This window comes from Panthera tigris, chromosome C2 (assembly GCF_018350195.1).
Source record: "Panthera tigris isolate Pti1 chromosome C2, P.tigris_Pti1_mat1.1, whole genome shotgun sequence".
NCBI classification, from domain to species: Eukaryota; Metazoa; Chordata; class Mammalia; order Carnivora; family Felidae; genus Panthera; species Panthera tigris.
Window position 1 is genome coordinate 127,566,868 of NC_056668.1, and position 18,663 is coordinate 127,585,530.

At 40.8% G+C, this 18,663-nt stretch overlaps 1 long non-coding RNA gene across 1 annotated transcript in view; it reads left to right on the top strand.

Moving 5' to 3' along the window:
* Nucleotides 1-18,342, top strand: part of LOC122230604 — a 28,483-nt gene extending 10,141 nt beyond the window's left edge. The window contains exons 2-4 of the long non-coding RNA XR_006207611.1: nucleotides 12,202-12,298; nucleotides 13,416-13,538; nucleotides 18,261-18,342. This is a non-coding gene — a long non-coding RNA (uncharacterized LOC122230604). The remainder of the gene's footprint in view (nucleotides 1-12,201; nucleotides 12,299-13,415; nucleotides 13,539-18,260) is intronic.
* Nucleotides 18,343-18,663: the final 321 nt, after the last annotated feature.

Here is an 18,663-nt window from a genome sequence, read left to right on the forward strand (position 1 = left end):
GGACCCAGCTGCATTCCGTCCCCGGAGGATCAAGGACTTTTCATCACCATCAGTGCTACTACCACCACCATCACCAACCATCTACCCTCACTGGCCTCCACTCTCCTAACCTGCTCCACTCTTCATCTTTGTCATCAATATTGTCTCTCCCACCAGCACTGGTAAGCACCACCATTATCAGTTCTCCTACCACTAGCCACCACACCACTCCCATCCTCAGGGCCATTGGCACCATCACAACCACCACCCTCACCACCCTCACCACCATCATTATCACTACCATCCACTCAGTGCTCATTACATCCTATGCTGTGGGAAGCCCTTTCTAACCAATGCCTTAGTTGGCATTTCTCTGTCCTCTAACCTATTCTAGACTTCTGTGTCTTCTAATGGTCTAAATCCCTGACAGGAAGCCCATATTTGTCCCTTGCTTTCAAAAGTAGGAAACCCCTCTCAGAGTATTTGTTTCCCCCAACTTGTAGGAAGAGATAAGAATGTTCCAAATGTAAGACAAGTCGCTTATTTGATTGGATTAAAAGGCAAAACAACTGGTTCCATTGGTTTCTTTACAAATTGCCTTGGTGTAACTAAAGGAACCATAACCAGCCTTTCTCTTATATTTCATTTAGCAAGAATCATTAATTCATCATACATACCAAGCAGGAGTCTTTCCCAGAAAATAAACTGGTTTTCACAGCTAATAAAAGGCTACCTTGTCCTGTCTACCTTCCCCTGTGAAAGGCCCATCTCACTGCCTGGGGCAAAGGAAGAAAACTCTGGTGCCCATGTCAGGGGAACTTTCTACAGTCTTCATGGGGCTGAATCAATGGGAGGGAATTTCAGGCTTTCCACCTTAGCCTTCAGATGTTGTTTCCAAGAACTAGGCCAGTTCCTTGAAGTGCTGTTTACATCTGAATTTGCATTCACGTGGGATAACTGGCTCTCTACAGTTGTTAGGCAGACTGGCTGTAAGCCAATGAGTTATTCCGGCATGGCCTTCATATTTCCCATCATCGGTTACCACTGTTTATTTGTTTAGTATGTATTCCATTCTGCAGCTTTTCATAATCTGTTGTGCACTAGTGATCTTTCTATCTCACTGATCTTGTGAAACTTTTACATTTCAACCATTCAGATGGGAGGAGTATAGTGATGTCTCTATCACATATATAGCCCTTTGTCAGTTATATATTTTACAAATAGTTTCTCATACTCTGTGCTTGCCTCTTCACTGCTTGACAGCATCTTTTGATGAACAAATTCTTTTCCGTAATGTCAGATTTATCAATCTTTGCCTTTGTGATAGTGGTTTGTATGCCTTACTTAAAAAAAAAAAAATCTTTATCCTGCAGTTAAAAGATACTCTTCTATATAATCTAAAATCTTCATTGTTTCAGGTTCAACATTTAGGTTCATAATCCACCTGAAAGTGATTTTTGTGCGTGGTTTGATAGAGGAGTTCAGTTTCTTTTGTATTTCATACGGGCATTTTATAGTTCCAGAATAATTAATCAAAAGGACATTCATTCTTCATTGTTCTGTAGGACTACCATTGTCTTATATGCATTAATGGACTCTGTATATACACTGTCTGAGCTAAAATTGCTTTGCAGTGTCTTAAATTCTGATAGGACAAGGGGTGCCTGGGTGGTTCAGTCAGTTAAGCCTCCGATTTTGGCTCAGGTCATGATCTCACAGGTCTTGAGTTGGGGCCCCACAGGTGGCTCTGTGCTGCCAGCTCGGAGCCTGGATCCTGCTTCAGATTCTGTGTCTTCCTCTCTCTCTGCTCCTCCCCCACTCACGCTTTGTCTCTCTCTCCTTCAAAAATAAGTAAACATTAAAAAAATTTTTTTTAAATTATGATAGGGCAAGCTTTTCTACTTTAAGAGATCTTGGTTCTTAGAACTTTGTATTTCTCTGTATATTTTAGAATTCGTTTGTCAAGTTCTACCAAGAAATTTGTAATTGTCCCAAAATTCTTGGATATTGTAAACTGCTTTTTTTCATTCTTTTTACTTTTTGATTTTCAGTTTAGAAACTTTCTATTAATTATTTTCATGCTCACTGATTCTTTTCTTGGTCATATCCAGTCTACTGATGAACCCATCAAAGGCATTCTTCATTTCGGTTAGTGTGTATTTGATTTCTCATTTCCTTTTGATTCTATCTTAGAGTTTCCATCTCTCTGTTTACATTACCCATCTGTTCCTACATGTCCTTTTTTTCCATTAGAGCCCTCAGCATATTAATCATTATTTTAAATGTCTAGTCTGATAATATCAAAATCTCTGCCATATCTGAGGCTGGTTCTGATGTTTTCTTTCTTTTCAGACTGTTTTTTGCCTTTTAGCATGACTTGGAATCTTTTGTTGAAAGCCAGACATGATGCATTGTGTAAAAGGAACTGATAGGGCATTAGTATGAGGTGTTTCATTTATCTGGCCAGGAGTTTGGCTGTATTTACTGCTTGCTGTAGCTGTGGTGTCAGAGGCTAAAATTTCCTCTAGTGTTCTTGTCTCCCCTGTTGATTTTAGATTTCCCCAGAGACTCCTTCAAGAGGATTTGAGGCTTGCAGTCTTTTAGCTGTAATCCCCTTATTGTATAGGAGTTCTGTTGATATGGTGGTAAGGTGTGGGGAAGGGGGGAAACACTTTGTAGTCTCGTGGTTAGGTCTCAGTCTTTTAGTGGGTCTGTGATCCTGGGCTTCACAAGTATATCATAGCTCCCTAACACCTTAAGTGAGACAGGAAAGGTAGTGGGACTGGTGTTGGGTACTTCCCTTTCCCCAAGTCTGTTAGGCTTTGGCAAAACTCAAGTCATTAGGCTCTTGTAAAATAGTTTCCCTTGATGGCAAGCCATGTTAAGGAGAACAGAGGACTCTGGGCATATTCCAGAATGGTTACTTTTCCCCCTCCCCACTGCCAGAAGCACAAAGGGGACCCTTCTCCAGTCTTCATAGTGAGAACCTAATGGGCTTCTGGAGGTAAAACTCCTAAAAGTTTGGCGATCCCAAGACTGCCCCCTCAAGAGTTCTTAGCTCTCCAGCTTGTCTGTTCAGGGCTTACAGAAATTTGTCAATTATATTTTAAGTGTTCCTACCAGTGCTGGCTCCTGCTGTAGACTTTTGCTCCTAGGATTCTTCTGGTAAGCTCTGATTCTTCATTCACTTCGTTTTTCAGGGCAGCAGTTTACTGTATGACCTCAGTTCTCTGTGGATCTAAGAACAGTTGTTGATTTTCAGCTTGTTCAACATTTTTCTTGTGTGAAATAGGGATGATGACTTCTAGACTCTCTGCACACCAAACCAGAAACTGGAAGTCCATCCTTCCAATAGAAGTTTTTAGCCAGTGATCATGACATTTCTTTTTAGGTCTTTTGATATTCTCTTAACAAAGTTTGATCATTTTCTATAGAGAGGTCTTGCAAATACTCTGTTAGATTTACTCCTAGGTTCTTGATATGTATTCATATTATTGTAAATGTATCTTCTCTTAAGATTTAATTTTGTAACTATTGCAGGTATATGGAGATACTGATTTTTAACAACTTTACTGAGAATTTGTATGACATAATGTTCATCTGTTTAATCAACATTCTAACAGTTCAGTGATTTTTGTGTATTTACAGGGTTCTGCAGCCATTATCATAATCTAATTTTAGATCATGTTCATAGTCCCAAAAAGAAACCTTGAACCCTTAAGAGTCATTTCCTATTCTTCCTTTCCCCCACATAAGCAACCACTGATTAACTTTTGTCTCTACAGATTTATCTAAATGAGATTATACAACATGTGGTCTTTTGTGACTGGCTTCCATAACAACATGTTTTCAAGGTTCATACATGATGTATCATGTATTATGTATCAGTATTTCCTTCCTTTTATAGCTGAATAATATTTCATTGTATGGATATACCACATTTTATTTATACAGTCATCATTTGGTGGACATTGGGTTATTTACACTTTTAGATATTATAAATTATGTTACTACAAGCATTTGTATACAAGTTTTTGTGTGGACATTTTATTTCTCTTGGGTGTATACCCAATGAGTAGGCTTGCTGAGTCATGTAGTAACTCTTTGCTCAGCATTTTGGAAAACTTTCAAACGATTTCTGAAGTGGCTCCATGATGTTATATTCCCACTAGCAATATGTGAGGGTTCCAGTTTCTTCACATACTTGTTATTGTCTTTTTTTTGCCATTACTTAATTTTTTTAATTTTTATTTATTTTTAAAAATTCTAATTCTAATATAGTTAACATACAGTATTAATATTAGTTTCGGGTGTACAATATAGTGATTCGTCAATTCTATACATTACTCAGTGCTCATCATGATAAGTGTACTCTTAATCTCCTTCAACTATTTCACCCATCCCCCCACCAACCTCCCCTTTGGTAACCGTCAGTTTTGTTCTCTATAGTTAAGAGTCTGTTGGGTTTTGGGTTTTTTTTTGGTTTGTGTCTTTTTTTTATTTGTTTTGCTTCTCAAATTCCACATATGAGTGAAATCATATGGTATTTTTCTTTCTCTGGCTTATTTTGCTTAGCATTATACTCTCTAGGTCTGTCCATGCTGTTGCAAATGACAAGATTTTGTACTTTTTTATGGCTGAATACTATTCCATTGTGTGTGTGTGTGTGTGTGTGTGTGTGTGTGTGTGTGTGTGTGCGCGCGCACACACACACACACCATATCTTCTTTATTCCTCTATTACTGGACACTTGGGCTGTTTCCATAATTTGGCTACTATAAATAATGTTGCAATAAACACAGGGTACATACTCTTTTTGAATTAGTGTTTTCATATTCTTTGGGTAAATAACCAGTATTTACCAGATCATATGGTAATTCTCTTTTTAATTTTTTGAGGAACTTTCATACTGTTTTCCATAGTGGCTGTACCAGTTTGCATTTCTAACTGTTCATGAGGGTTCCTTTTTTTCCACATCCTTGCCAACACTTACATTTTTTATTTTAGCCATTTTGACAGGTGTGAGGTGATATCTCATTGTGGTTTTGATATGCATTACCCTGTTGATGAGTGATGTTGAGCATCTTTTCATGTGACTGTTGGCCATCTGTATGTCTTACTTGGAGAAATGTCTATTCATGCCTTCTGCCTAATTTTTAATTGGATTATTTGTTTTTGGGGTGTTGGGTTGTAGGGGTTCTTTATCCCACATCCTCACCAATAACTTGTTATTTTCTGGGTTCTTTTTTATTTTTTTGATAATCATCATTTTAATGACTGTGAGGTGATATCACTATGGTTTTGAAATGCATTTCTCTGATAATTCATGATGTTGAACATTTTTTCATATGCTTATTGGCCATTGTGCTTCATCTTTGGAGAAATATCTGTTTTAGTGCTTTGCCCATTTTTTAATTGGGTTATTTGATTTTTAAAAAAATTTTTAAGTTTATTTATTTATTTTTGAGAGAGAGCATGCAAGCAGTGAAGGGACAGAGAGGGAGAGAGAGAGAATCCCAAGCAGGCCCTGCATTGCCAACACACAGCCCAACATGGGGCTGGAACCCACAAACTGTGAGATCATGACCTGGGCCACAGTCAAAGTCAGACACTCAACTGACTGAGCCACTCAGGCACCCCTTGATTCTTTTCATCTTGAATTATTGGAGTTCTTTATGTATTCTGGAAACTAGACCCTTATCAGATAATGTGACTTGCAAGTATTTTCTTCTATTTTTTAGGTTGTCTCTTCACTCTGTTGATTATGTCCTTTGATGCACAAAAGTTTTGAACTTGGAGATAATCCCATGTGTCTATTTTTCCTTTTGTTGCCTATTCTTTTGATGCCATGTTTAAGAAATCATTGCGGGGTGCCATGGTGGCTCAGTTGGTTGAGCGACCAACTTTGGCTCGGGTCATGGTCTCACGGTTTGTGGGTTCAAGCCCTTTGTCGGGCTCTGTGCTAACAGTTCAGAGCCTGAAGCCTGCTTCTCTGCCCCTCCCCCACTCATGCTCTGTCTCTGTCTGTCTCAGAAGTAAATAAACATTAAAAAAAATAAAAAAAATAAAAAAAAGAAATCATTGCCAAATCCAATGTCATGAAAGTTTCCCTAATGTTTCCTTCTAGGATTTTAATAGTTTTAGGTCTTACATTGAGGTCTTTAATCCATTTTTAGTTAATTTTTGTATCTCTAAGTTAAAGGTTCAACTTTATTTTTTTGCATGTGGATACTCAATTTTTCCACCACCATTTGTTGAACAGACCATCCTTTCCCCACATGAGTGGTCTTGGCACCCTAAGATCATTTGACCATATATATGAGCATTAATTTCTGGGATCTCTATTAATTGATTTATGGGTCTGCCTTTATGCTCACTAGCATCACACTGTTTTGATTACTGTAGCTTTGTAATATATTTTGAAACCAGGAAGTGTGAGATCTCCAACTTTGTTTTTATTTTTCAGAATTTTTAGGCTATTCATGGTCTGTTGAGACTGTATATGAATTTTAGGGTGTATTTTTCTATTTCTCCAAAAATTCTGCTGGTATTTTGGTAGGGATTACACTGAATTTGTAGATTGCTTTGAGTAATATGAACATCTTAAGAATATTAAGTTTTCTAATTCATGAACATGAGATGTGTTTTCATTTTTTTATGCCATCTTTAATTTTTTCAGCAGTGTTTTGTAGTTTACAGTGTACAAGTCTTTCACCTTCTTGGTTAAGTTTATTGCTAGGTGTTTTGTTCTTTTTGGTGCTACTGTAAAAGGAATTTTTTTTAAATATCTTTTGGGATTGCTCATTGTTAGTATATAGAAATGCAACTGATTTTTGTGTGTTGGTTTATATTCTGCAGCTTTGCTGAATTTGTTTATTCTAACTTTTGGGGGTGTGTGGAATGTTTAGAGTTTCTACATATAAAAGCATATATATTTCCTGGGGACAGAGATAATTTTACTTCTTTCTTTCCAATTTGGATGCCTTTTATTTCTTTTTCTTGACTAATCGCTCTGGCTAAGACTTCCAATACTTTGTTGAACAGATGTGGTGAGAATGGGCATGCTTGCTTTGTTCCTGATCTTAGAGGAAAAGCTTTCAGTTTTTCACTGCTGAGTATGGTGTTTGCTGTAGGCTTATAATAAGTGGCCTTTGTTATGTGGCAGTACTTTCTTTCTATTCCTAGTTTGTTGTATATATATATTTTTATCATGAAAAGGTATTGAAGTTTGTCAGATGTTTTTTTCTGCATCAGTTGAGATATCACATTGTTTTTGTCCTTCACTTTGTCAGTGTATTACATTGATTGATTTTTGTATGTTGAACCATCCTTGCATTTACGGCGTAAGTCCTATTTGGTTGTGGTATATAATGCTCTTAATGTGCTGTTGAATTCAGTTTGCTAGTATTTTGTTGAGCAGGGATATTGGTGTGTACTTTTCTTATAAGTGTTTGTCTGGCTTTGGTTTCAGGGTAATGCTGGCTTCATAGAATGAACTTGGAAGCGTTCCCTCCTATTCAGTTGTTTGGAAGAGTTTCAGGGGAATTGGTGTTAAGTTTTCCATAAATATTTGGCAGAATTCTCCAGTGAGCTATTTGGTGCTTGGCTTTTCTTTTGGGAAAGGTTTTTGATTAGTGATTTAACCTTAGTTGTTACTGGTCTGCTCAGATTTTCTGTTTCTTCGTGATTCAGATGGTATGCTGTATATTTCTAGGAATTAATCTATTTCTTCTAAATTATCCAATTCTTTGATATATGATTGTTCATAGAACTTTTATAATCCTTTTTATGTGGCATCATTTGTAATACCCTTTTTCATTTCTTGTTTTTGTTATATAGTCTTCTCTCTTTTTTTCTTAGTTAATCCAGCTAAGACTTTGCCAATTTTGTTGATCTTTCAAAAACCAACTCTTAATTTCACTGATTTTTTTCTATTATTTTTCTATTCTCTATTTCATTTATCTCTTCTCTAATCTGTATTATTTCCTTGCTTCTGCCAGCTTTGGGTTTAGTTGTGGGAAGTTTTGTTTTTTGACTTTCTTCATGTGTAAATTTATGTTGTTGAATTGAGATCTTTTTTAATGTACACATTTAACATTTACAACTATAAACTTCCCCCTTAGCACTGCCTTCACTGCACCCTCTACATTTTGTTATGTTGTGTTTGCATTTTTATTTATTTCAGGGTATTTTCTAATTTCTCTTATGGCTTACTCCTTGGAAGTTTAAAAACTGTGTTAATTTCCACATATTTTTGAAGTTTTCTGTTTCCCTTGTGCTCTTGATTTTTAGTTTCATTCTGTTTGTGATTGGAAAAGATATTTGTATAATTTCAATCTTAAATTTTTTAAGACTTGTTTTGTGGCCTAATATGTGGTCTGTTGTGGAGCATGTTCCGTGTGCATTTGAGAAGAGTGTATGTTTTCTGTTATTGGGTGGAGTGTTCTGTGTATGTCTGTTAGGTCTAATTGGTCTGTAGAGTGTTTCTAGTTCTCTGTTTTCTTTCTGATCTATGTCATTGCTTTTTATTTTAAACCACATGATCTGCCAATTTGAGAGAAACCAATATTTCTGGGCCTTTTATATCAACCAGTTTTATTTCATATTTTGCAAAACATGTTGTTTAGTGCTTACAGTTTAGTTCATGACTGCCATGTTTTCTTTTTTTTTTGATGTTTATTTTTGAGAGAGAGCGAGCGAGCAGCAGAGGGACAGAGGTGGGGGTGGGGGGACAGAGGATCTGAAGCAGGCTCTGCGCTGACAATAGAGAGCCCAGTGCAGGGCTTGAACTCACCAACCATGAGATCATACCTTGAGCCAAAGTTGGATGCTTAACTGATTGAGCCACCCAGGCACCCCCCGCCATGGTTTTTCTTTAATAAGATATATAATCCTCATATCATACCTCTTATCAAATATCCTTCTCTGTCCCAGTTCGTGATTTTTACTTTGAATTCTGTTTTGACTAATACTGATACTAATACTAATACTGTATACGTACTTTTTTTTTTATTAGCATTTACATGATACATTTTTTCCCTTGATTCTACTTCCTGCGTTGTTTTGGTATGCTATATTTTTTTAAAGAGTGTATTTTCTTTTTTTTTTAAATATAACCTGAGAGGCTTTTTAAAGTAGGTGAATTTATCCCTGTTACATTTATCATGATTATTGATAACTTATCACAGTTATTGATTCCTACCAGCCAAACGGCAACAAAAACACTTCTGTGATCAAAGTTGTGTTTTTTGGTACTTGTTGCAGTAAGGCCAGTGCTTCCAAGTCCCCTATCATGTGTGGTCTTCTTGTTGCAAGAGACCAGTAACTTTGTTCAACTAGCAATATGTTCCTGGTGGTGGTTCACATCAACCTAGTAAAGTGCTGTGTGTGTGTGTGTGTGTGTATCTTTCTGTGTGATCTCTGTCCCTATTTCTGTCTCTGTCCCAAATCATGCTGTCTCGCTATTCTCCAAGTATGTCTTGCTACCTGAGTACCTTGGATCTCTGTTTCAGTTTCTTTGTCTCTACCTGCATAACTCTGTTTCTGTCTCTGTGTCTCTCAGTCTCTCAGTCTCTGGTACACACACACACACACACACACACACACACACACACACACACAGTTGACTTGACTCTACCATGTTTAGTTCAGCCAGATTTACTGGCCAGAACAATGACTGCTCGCTGAGCCTGGGGCTGGGGGTTGAGCAAAGCTATTTCAAGAGTTTTGCTAATGCGAAAATAAAGAATGGTCATAAGTGCCGTCACCTATTGTGATTGTTTTTGCTAGTTGATGATCCTGTAACAAGATGGGTTTCATCATACTCTTATGCTTGGATTGATTAATCTGTGTAATTAGGATCAAAACAGTACCATTTGTACTTTCTTTCCTATCTTCTTTTACTTCTACAGCTGTAGATCTCATGTGTTACAGAACCAGCACTTTGACTTGTGATCTTTGGAACATCCTTTATTAGGTAACCAAGAGTCAGGATGAAAAAAAGAGTATGGGGCCTTGGGGGAGATGAGACTGGACCTTGGACTGGAAACCAATGTGGAGTGGCTTTACTAAGCTCTCCCACCCATATCCGGTCATCATTAGAAATGCCTTCCTTCTACACTGTGTACTCACAAATACTGTCTCTTGCTTATTGAAACAACCCTGCGAAGTAGGGAAATATGATTGTATCAATTTTTTGATTAGAGAATTGTTGTGACTGGATGCACGCCTTGTCCATTCACTATGCATGCCTACTGTGTGCCTGGTTATGTCCCAAGCCTTAGTATTCAGAGATAAATTGAGCAAACTGGCTGTCTGGAGGAGCCAGGAGGCAGACTGTCAAAGGTCTACAGCAACAATCAGGGTTAACACAGAGGGCAGGTGATGCCAAGAGTTAGGTGATGGTGTTGGAGGGTAAGAGTGTGGGCAGGCTGACTGAGCCCAAGTCCCTCCGTCAGTGATTTAGGCAGACTATGAGTGGTACCTTAAAGGGTGATATAATGTCACAGGAGAAAAGGGGGATGGGCAGGAAGGTTTTTAGGCAGAGGGGGATGGAACAGAGGTGGATCCAGGTGCTTACAGGCAATGGTGGGAGGCAAGGCAAAGAGAGACTGAGGTCACCAAGCTGGTGAGCTACAACTGGTGCTGGAGGCCTGGGTGTCTGTCAGTTTTCCCTTGGCCTGTGTGCCTTCCATACCCTGTGCACTCTGGTGGTCTCTGTCATTAGGCATGTTCAGAGAGATTCCAAGTGTACTCTTGACCCAATCTCCATCCTCCTTTCCATGCTCCTTCCCCCTGTCTTAGTGCTCTGCCCTAGTTCTAGAGCCAGTCCTGCCCCTTGACATTTTGGGTGGTTTTATAATAAAGTCCTTTGGATTATTTAAGCCCCATGAGTCAGTTTTTTTCCCTTTGTTTTTGTCCCTTACTACTAAAGAGCCCTGAGGAACCTCTGGACAAATACCTGATACCCTCTAGTACAAGGCATTTTGAGAATAACTGTATGGAGAAGGAGGCTTAGGCCTTAAGGTCTAAGTGAATCTAAGATGTCTGGGCATGCAAAGCAGACCCGGGTAACTCCCTAGCCTACTGCAGGAGTAGAAGAGGTGAAACAGAAAGCAAGTTGTTGCCAGACCCACCTGAGAGGAAGAAGTGCCCAGGTTTGCATGAGGGAATGGAGTGGGTAAGTTCAGCCAAAGCTGACCTTGAAGGCCAATGAATAGTCTGGGTTCTAACCAATCAGGATGATAAGTCTTTCTCTCTTTTTGAGGAGCTAATAATTACAAAGGGGAAGCAGAGGATTAAAATAAAAACAGAAAAGATCCCCAACCAGAATTTAAGAGAAGGGAGATTGAGGGGATGACACCTGGCTGGCTCAGTAGGTGGCACGTGTGACTCTTGATCTTGGGGTCGTGAGTTCAAGCCCCACGTTGGATGCGGAACCTACTTAAAATAAAAAAATAAAATATGTTAAGAGAAGGGAAGTTGGACCAGAGAGGCTTAGGGGTGGGTATCAGTAGAGATCTGGGTTCTGTAAGCACCAGGGCCACCCCCCCCCCCCCCAGAGAACACCTCTAGCAATGGGAACCCTGGCCTCTTTGTCCTGGCTGTGGCCCTGTTGGCCACCGGTGGCATTTGGCTAAACTCAGGAAGGCCCTGTGCAGTCCTGTCTTTGGAGGGAGGCCATGCTGTGCTCCCAGCTGCCTGCTTTGCTATCTCTTAGGCTTGTTACTCAAAGTGTGGTTTGTAGTTTGGCAGCATCAGCATGACCTGAGAGTTCCTGAATCAGAATCTGAATTTTAAAAAAATTTTTGTGTTTATTTGTATTTGAGAGAGAGAAAGAGAGAGAGAGCTTGAGAGCGCATAAGTGGGGGAGGGGCAGAGAGAGGAGACAGAATCTGAAGCAGGCTCCAGGCTCTGAGTTGTCAGCACAGAGCCCGACACAGGGCTCCAACTCACCAGCCATGAGCTCATGACCTGAGCTGAAGTCAGACGAAGCTGACTGAGCCACTCAGGCTCAGAATCTGAGTTTTAACAAGAGCCTCAGGTGATTTGTCTGCACATTAAAATGCAGAATGCACTACCTTGGAAGACCTTTGGGTTTTGCTGCATGCTGACCTGTTTTTGTTTGGGTTTGTTTTGCCTTTTTTTTTTTAAGCTCAGGTTGCCCATGGGGATCTTTTCTCAGCAGGCTAAGACAGTCAATCATCTCCTCTTTGTGTGCAGGAAGATGTGTGTTTTCAGGGGCATCAGACTTTGAAGCAGGCCTTCGAGGGCAGCAACTGATTCTTGCACCAGAATGAAATAGGCTGAGAGGCCAGAGGTGGGTAGGGGAGCACTGGTTGTGGGGAGAGGGCCATAGTCCCAGGGGTGAGAGGGATGGGCAGCCTCCCTGCTGCCACCTGCTTCTCCAGAAGTAACCCTGGGCCTCAGTCTGAGGACAGTCCCACCAAACCCCAGGGTGGGGGTGGGGGGAGCTTTTTCAAAGACAACTCTTTTCTCTTGTTCAAGACCTTGGTCAGGGCTTGGGTGCCATGTAAGGGACAGAAACCAGAATCCAGGCCATCTCATGAAACTTGAAGAGATTTTGACTTGTGTCCACCATATCAGGGTAGTAAAGCTGTAATAAAGTTCTCCTCTCAGGGGAGACCCCAAAGTTCAAAGGTTTATCTATATTACAAAAGCCCCTTCTCCCTCTGAATTGTGTTGAAATCAGTTTCACCTCCACCATCACCATCCACACCACATGGGTATTACTGGGGAAATCTGTTAGATCAAGCACGCCAGAGCCATAGCTCCAAGTCCAGAGGAAAGATGGGAGCACTAGCTATCCCTGTGATGGTGGCCCCTAAGTTGAAGAAGTTTGCCCTCAAGTGGTTCTTGTGAGCTCTTGGCATCTTGTACATATCCCAAGCAGTGAAAAGTTTCCAGATCGATCTAATTGTGGTACTGAGGGACTTACAGGTCAAACGCTAGAGAATTACTCTGATGACTCCTTGGCTGTACTCTTAACATTGGAAAACTTAGAGAAGAATGCATTTCTGTTGGGCATCTGTACAGGATGATAAGTACACACTTGGAGTCTAGAGTATGATGCCACACAATTTTCATCTTTCCTGAGTTGCCTGTTAGCCTACACCAGGCTCATCATGGATGGGTGTAAGATGCATTTCTGATACCCTCTGTGTTCTCACCATTCCCACAGTCCCCTCTGTGCTTCCCTCAGGCCCAGCTATTCTCATTGCCTATTTGCTCCAGTCATCAGGCCACCAGATCCTTCAGGTCCTCCCCCTAATGGAGCTCATGAAGGGATGGACTGGGGAGGGGTATAGTCTTGCACATGGAAGGGGGAGATGAAAGGCCCATCCCTTCCTAGGCCAGTTTCATAGAGATGCATCCATAAGACAACAAGGTTTCATCTTCACACTGCACCCCCCCAGGTGCATTCTTCCTCCTGAACTGGTCCCCACTCTGTCCCCTGCTGAGAGGGACACCCTCATGGTGCAGCTCTGGCGATGAACCACATGACACAAGAGATGACAAGCAAGACTGATTAATAGCAGGTATGTTTTGTTGTTCCCTTTATCCTACCTTAAGAATACCTCCTATCATCTCATTAGCCTAGTTTACATTGGACAGAGTCCCAGTAGGTATGACCCCTGCCCAAGGAAGGGAATGAAAAGGAAACTGGAAAGCCTTGCCCTGCCTGTTATTAAAAATTCTGCATCATCACTCAAGATAAAGGTGAAGATGAAGCATTCTTGGGACAGAGGGCTGTGCAGGTTACCACACGTAGACAGTTAATTACTTGTTGGCCAATTAGCTGGAAGTTCCATTGAGGGTAGGGCCTGTGCAGATTGTGTTGAATCCTCTGCGCCCAGCAAAGTGCCTGGCATGCAGTAGGTGCTCGATAAATTTGACAGCGGTTTAGTAGTTAAGGAATTGCTGGTTAAGAGAAAGCTAAATGCCAGAGCACAAAGGAAAAAAGTATTAATTAGAGGCAGTTCTGCCTCCAGATCTTTCTGCTTGGGCAGGGCCCATGAGGCTTTTCTCAATGGCAGCTGAAACCCCCCACTTCATACAGGGCCTCACGTGACCTGGCCTTAGGGGGCCGCCTTCCTTTTCCACATTGTCTCCTATCACTCAGACATGTCTGCTCTCTCCAAACTTTTAAGTGTTGGAGACAGGCAACTTCCACAGATAAGGAATTGAGGCCCTGTCTGTGTGGGTGTCCTCATTCATTGATTGAGTCACCCGTTTTTTCAATCAACATTCATTTATTGAGCATGCACCCTGTGCCAGACCCTCTGCTAGGTGCTGGAGGTAAAGAGACAATAAGGCCTGTCCCTGCCCCCAAGGGTCTCAGAGTCTGGAGAGTGAGATGGACACAGAAGTTGTCAGCCACAGGACTGTGCCACAGTGCTGACATTGCCCTGGCAGGATGGAGAAGCACCGTGAAGCTGACTGTAGCAGCCTCCAAGATGCTGTGCTGGTGGAGGGCTTGGCATGTTGTTGACTGGTACTGGATGAAGTGAGGAAGCAGAAGGCCTGGAATAGGGCAGTCAGTTCTCAGAATAGTGTGAATGTGACAACTAGAGAAGTCCAAGAGTGTTCTAGTCAGGGCTGCCCTGGATGCAGTGGGCAGAGGCCTGCTTGCGTGGAAAAGCCTGGCTATGGACTTCTACACAGAGGAGGGGAAGCTCAGTTTCAGACTAGAGTGGGTACCTGGGAGGCCAAAGTCAAAGGCTCTTCCCTCTTTGCCCTCAGGGTCTAAACAACTTCCCTCTTCTGTGCCTTCCTCTGTGCTCTGGCCTGGCAACAGACCAAGTCTAGCCCTGAGAGACAGAACTGGGGTTGAAAGGCTTGGTCCTGCTTCAGCTAAACACCTCCCCACTTGTGACTCAGAAGCCACACCTTCTGTGAGCCTCATTTTTCTTCTGTAAAGTGGGGAAAAAGCACATACATAGGAGCGAGGAACACAGGGCAGGAATGTGTGGTACAAGTGGTAGGAGAGAGGGGACCATAAAGAGCTAGAGCCTTGGAGAGGAAAGCTCCCTTTCCCAAGGTGGACAGCCACCCTTGTCAGAGTCCTGGGGCACACCTGGCCACCACCCTATCCCATCCTTTGAGGTGGTCACTACCCAGTGGGTGAATAGATAGTTGTAGGGAAGGGGAAAGCAGGTAGATAGTGGGTATAAAGGCACTTGGAATGTTGAGAAGGCAGCAAGACATTTAGTTTTCCTCATAAGCACACAGGAAGACTGCATTTTCCTGTGCTCCCTGCTTTTGGATGGGGCTGTGTGTTAGTTCTGGCCAATGGAATGTCGCTTCTTTGGCCCAGCTCCTAGGATCTCTCGTGAACTCCTCACCTGCTCTCCTTATCGAAGCAGATCTGTCTGCCTCATCTGAATGCAGAAGACCCAGCAGAGACCTGCACAGGGAGGAGGGAGCCACAAGATGGAAGGACCAGCAACCAGGAACATTCACTTTTTTTTTATGTTTGTGTGGGGAGGGGAAGCCTTTGTTTTATTAAGCCACCAAGATTAGGTTTGTTGAAGTTATTGGTCCATCCTGACAGATATGGAAATTGGGAAAGGAAGTGGAGTATTGCTGAAATAAAATCCTACAGTTTGTGGCATTGTCTTAGAGTAGGTGGTAAACAGTGAGGAAGCTATACTGAGGACTGGAGAAATAGAGATCCACACTGTTAGAGAAAAACCACTTGATAAAATGATGGCTTTTTGAAATGTGAGAGGAAGACCATATACCTAATGACTCCTCAGTACCAGAGCAAAGGATGGGGAGCAGAGTCTTGGTTTGTGTGGATGTTACTGGCTGTGATGACATAGTATTGCAAAACTGATGTGTGTGCAGGAAAGGGTCAGCTGGTATAAAAGTAGAAATGAAAGGAAACTTGAGAAGTTCCAGAAATTTGGCATCTTAAAGGAAGGGAAAGCCCAGTATTTTGAAGCTCCAAATAGGAAGAAGTAAGATTTTCAAAAGATTTGACCAATAAAAGCTCAGTGAAACTTAGTAGAATAAAGCACTCAGGGCAAATATTTTAATTTTGGCCTTTTTGTCCAAGCCTGTAGGCTGGTAGCTGCCTTTACATTGAGAGAGAGGCAAGGGAGGGAGTGAGAAAGCACTTTGAGATTTGAGTGCTAGGACCAGGAAAGAACCGAGGTTATGATTAATACGTGGAATTGAAAGCAAATAAAGATTAGCAACCCAGTAAGTGTTTAGAGAAATTAAATTTTGTAAACTATAGCAGGCCTGGACCAAAACCAGTTTTGACTGTTCAAGACTTAAACAATTGTCAGAGTAGCAGTGGTGGTCCAGTGGGAGGCAAGCCTGGACCCCATGTTCCTCCTCCAGACACCAAACATCCTGGGATCTTCTCATATCTGTCAGCAGCCAAAGCCATTTGCAGGTTCCAAAGAAATGGACACAACAGACTGAACAAGTTAGATGACTAACAGACATTTCAGATTTACAATATCAAAAGGCAAATATTTGCAACTTCTGATTCTGACCAAAGTGGATTACTAGACCATATTTACTTCCACCCAAAACAACTAAATAATTAGACAAGTATATAAAACAATGTCATTAAGTGATTGGATATCAGGCAATGAAGACTGGTGATCTCTGAAAGATAAAAAGCAAATGAGATGTACCCTATGATGGCCCCAGCCTAATGCCTGGAGGGGCAGACCCAGGGAGAGTTTAGCAGTCTCAAGTTAAGATGAGGGAGCTGGGAGGCCAAAGTGGCTTGACTTTACAGGGCAGATCATCAGAAAGGAGCGTTGCACAGAGAACTCTAGAAACCTGCGGAAGGTCCCTGGAGTGTTCAGCTGAGTATTGGCCATGTACGTGTATGAGGACATTTCAGAAGGTAGGGAAAGTATCACCCAAAAAGGGTCAGAAGGAAAACCCCTGTAGCTCACACAGGAACAGACATAATGCCTGTTCCCACCACCCAGAGAGGAATATTTCATAATTCACAAGGCATCAGACGGAATATACCTAAGAGTTTGCCTCAGTAGTAGGAATAGGTAGCCCTGGACTAAACTACTCTGGTCCCATCTAACAAAGCCTGAAAGCAAGACCTAAAAGAATTAAACTGGTTCCAAGTAACTTAATTATGCCGTAACAAGACTCAAACATACTTATAAGAATATAAAAACACCTAGCACCCAACAGGGTAAAATTCAAAATGTTTGGCATACACTCAAAGATTACTCGGTCTGCAAAGCAGCAGAAAGATATCCATAATGAAGAGAAAAATCAATCCACAGAAACTAACCCAGGAATTACACAGATGATACAATCAGTAGGTTGGATCTTGACACAGGTATTAGAACTACGATCCATATGTTCAGGAAGACATGAAAGATTGAATGTGTTAAGTAGTCATGGAAGATACAAAGAATACCCAAAATGAACTTAACAGCTGTGAAAACTACAATGCCTGAGATGTAAAAAATACACTGGGTGTTGCACAAGGCAAATATTCAGGAAGAGAAGATTAGTGAGTTTGAAAACAGCAATTGAAACAATCCAAAATGAAACAAAGAGGAGAAATATTCCAGACAAAGAATCAGTGGACTGTGGGACAATGTCAAACATCCTAATACACATGTAACTGGAGTCCCTGGAGGACAGTAGAGGGGAGAGAAGAGGTGAAAAAAATTTTTTTCCAACTTTATTGAAATACAATTGACATATAACATTATATACTTTTAATGTGTTATTTATAATGTGTTGTTTTCATACACTTATTTATTGCAAAATGATTACCACCATAGGTTAACACCTCCATCACATCACATGATTACTGTTTCTTTTTTTTGTAGTGAGAACATTTAAGATGTACTCTCTCAGTAACTTTCAAGTATATAATACAGTATTTTCAACTGTAATCACTATGCTGTACATTAGATCCCTAGGTCTTAAAACTATAAGTTTCTACCCTTCGACCAACATCTCCCCATTTCCTCACCCACAGCCTCTGGTAACCACCACTGTGGCTTTTTTAGATGCCACTTATGAAAGATCATATCATACAGTATTTGTCTTTCTCTACCTGACTTATTTCACTTAGCATAATGCCTTCAAGTCCATCCATGTTGTTGCAAATGGTAAGATTTCCTTCTTTCTCATGGCTGAATAATACTCCATTGTGTGTGAATAAGTACTCAGAAGTGGGATTGCTGGATCATATGGTAGCTCTGCTTTTTTTGGCAATGTTTGAAAAACTGATGGCCATATATTTTCCAAACTAGATAAAAACAATGAACCCAGATATTCAAGAAACTCAGTGAACCCCATGCAGAAGAAAAGTGAAGAAAACTACACTAAGGTACTCCATAGATTGCTTAAAACAGGAAATAAAAAATCTTAAAAGTAGCTAGAGGGAAAAAAAGACGTGTATTGTTACAATAAATGTAAACCAGAAATAATCTAATAACCTCTTTAAAGTACTAAAAGATAAGAATTGTCACCCTAGAATTTTTTACCTCGTGAAAATATCTTGATACGGTATGACATCATTTGAAAGTAGACTGTGACAAGTATTGGATATTATATATGTATGCTATAAACTCTAAAGCAACCACTAAAACATCATAGTTATTGCTTCTAACCCAACAAAGGAGAAGGAGATAAACATTCTAAATTGATCCAAAA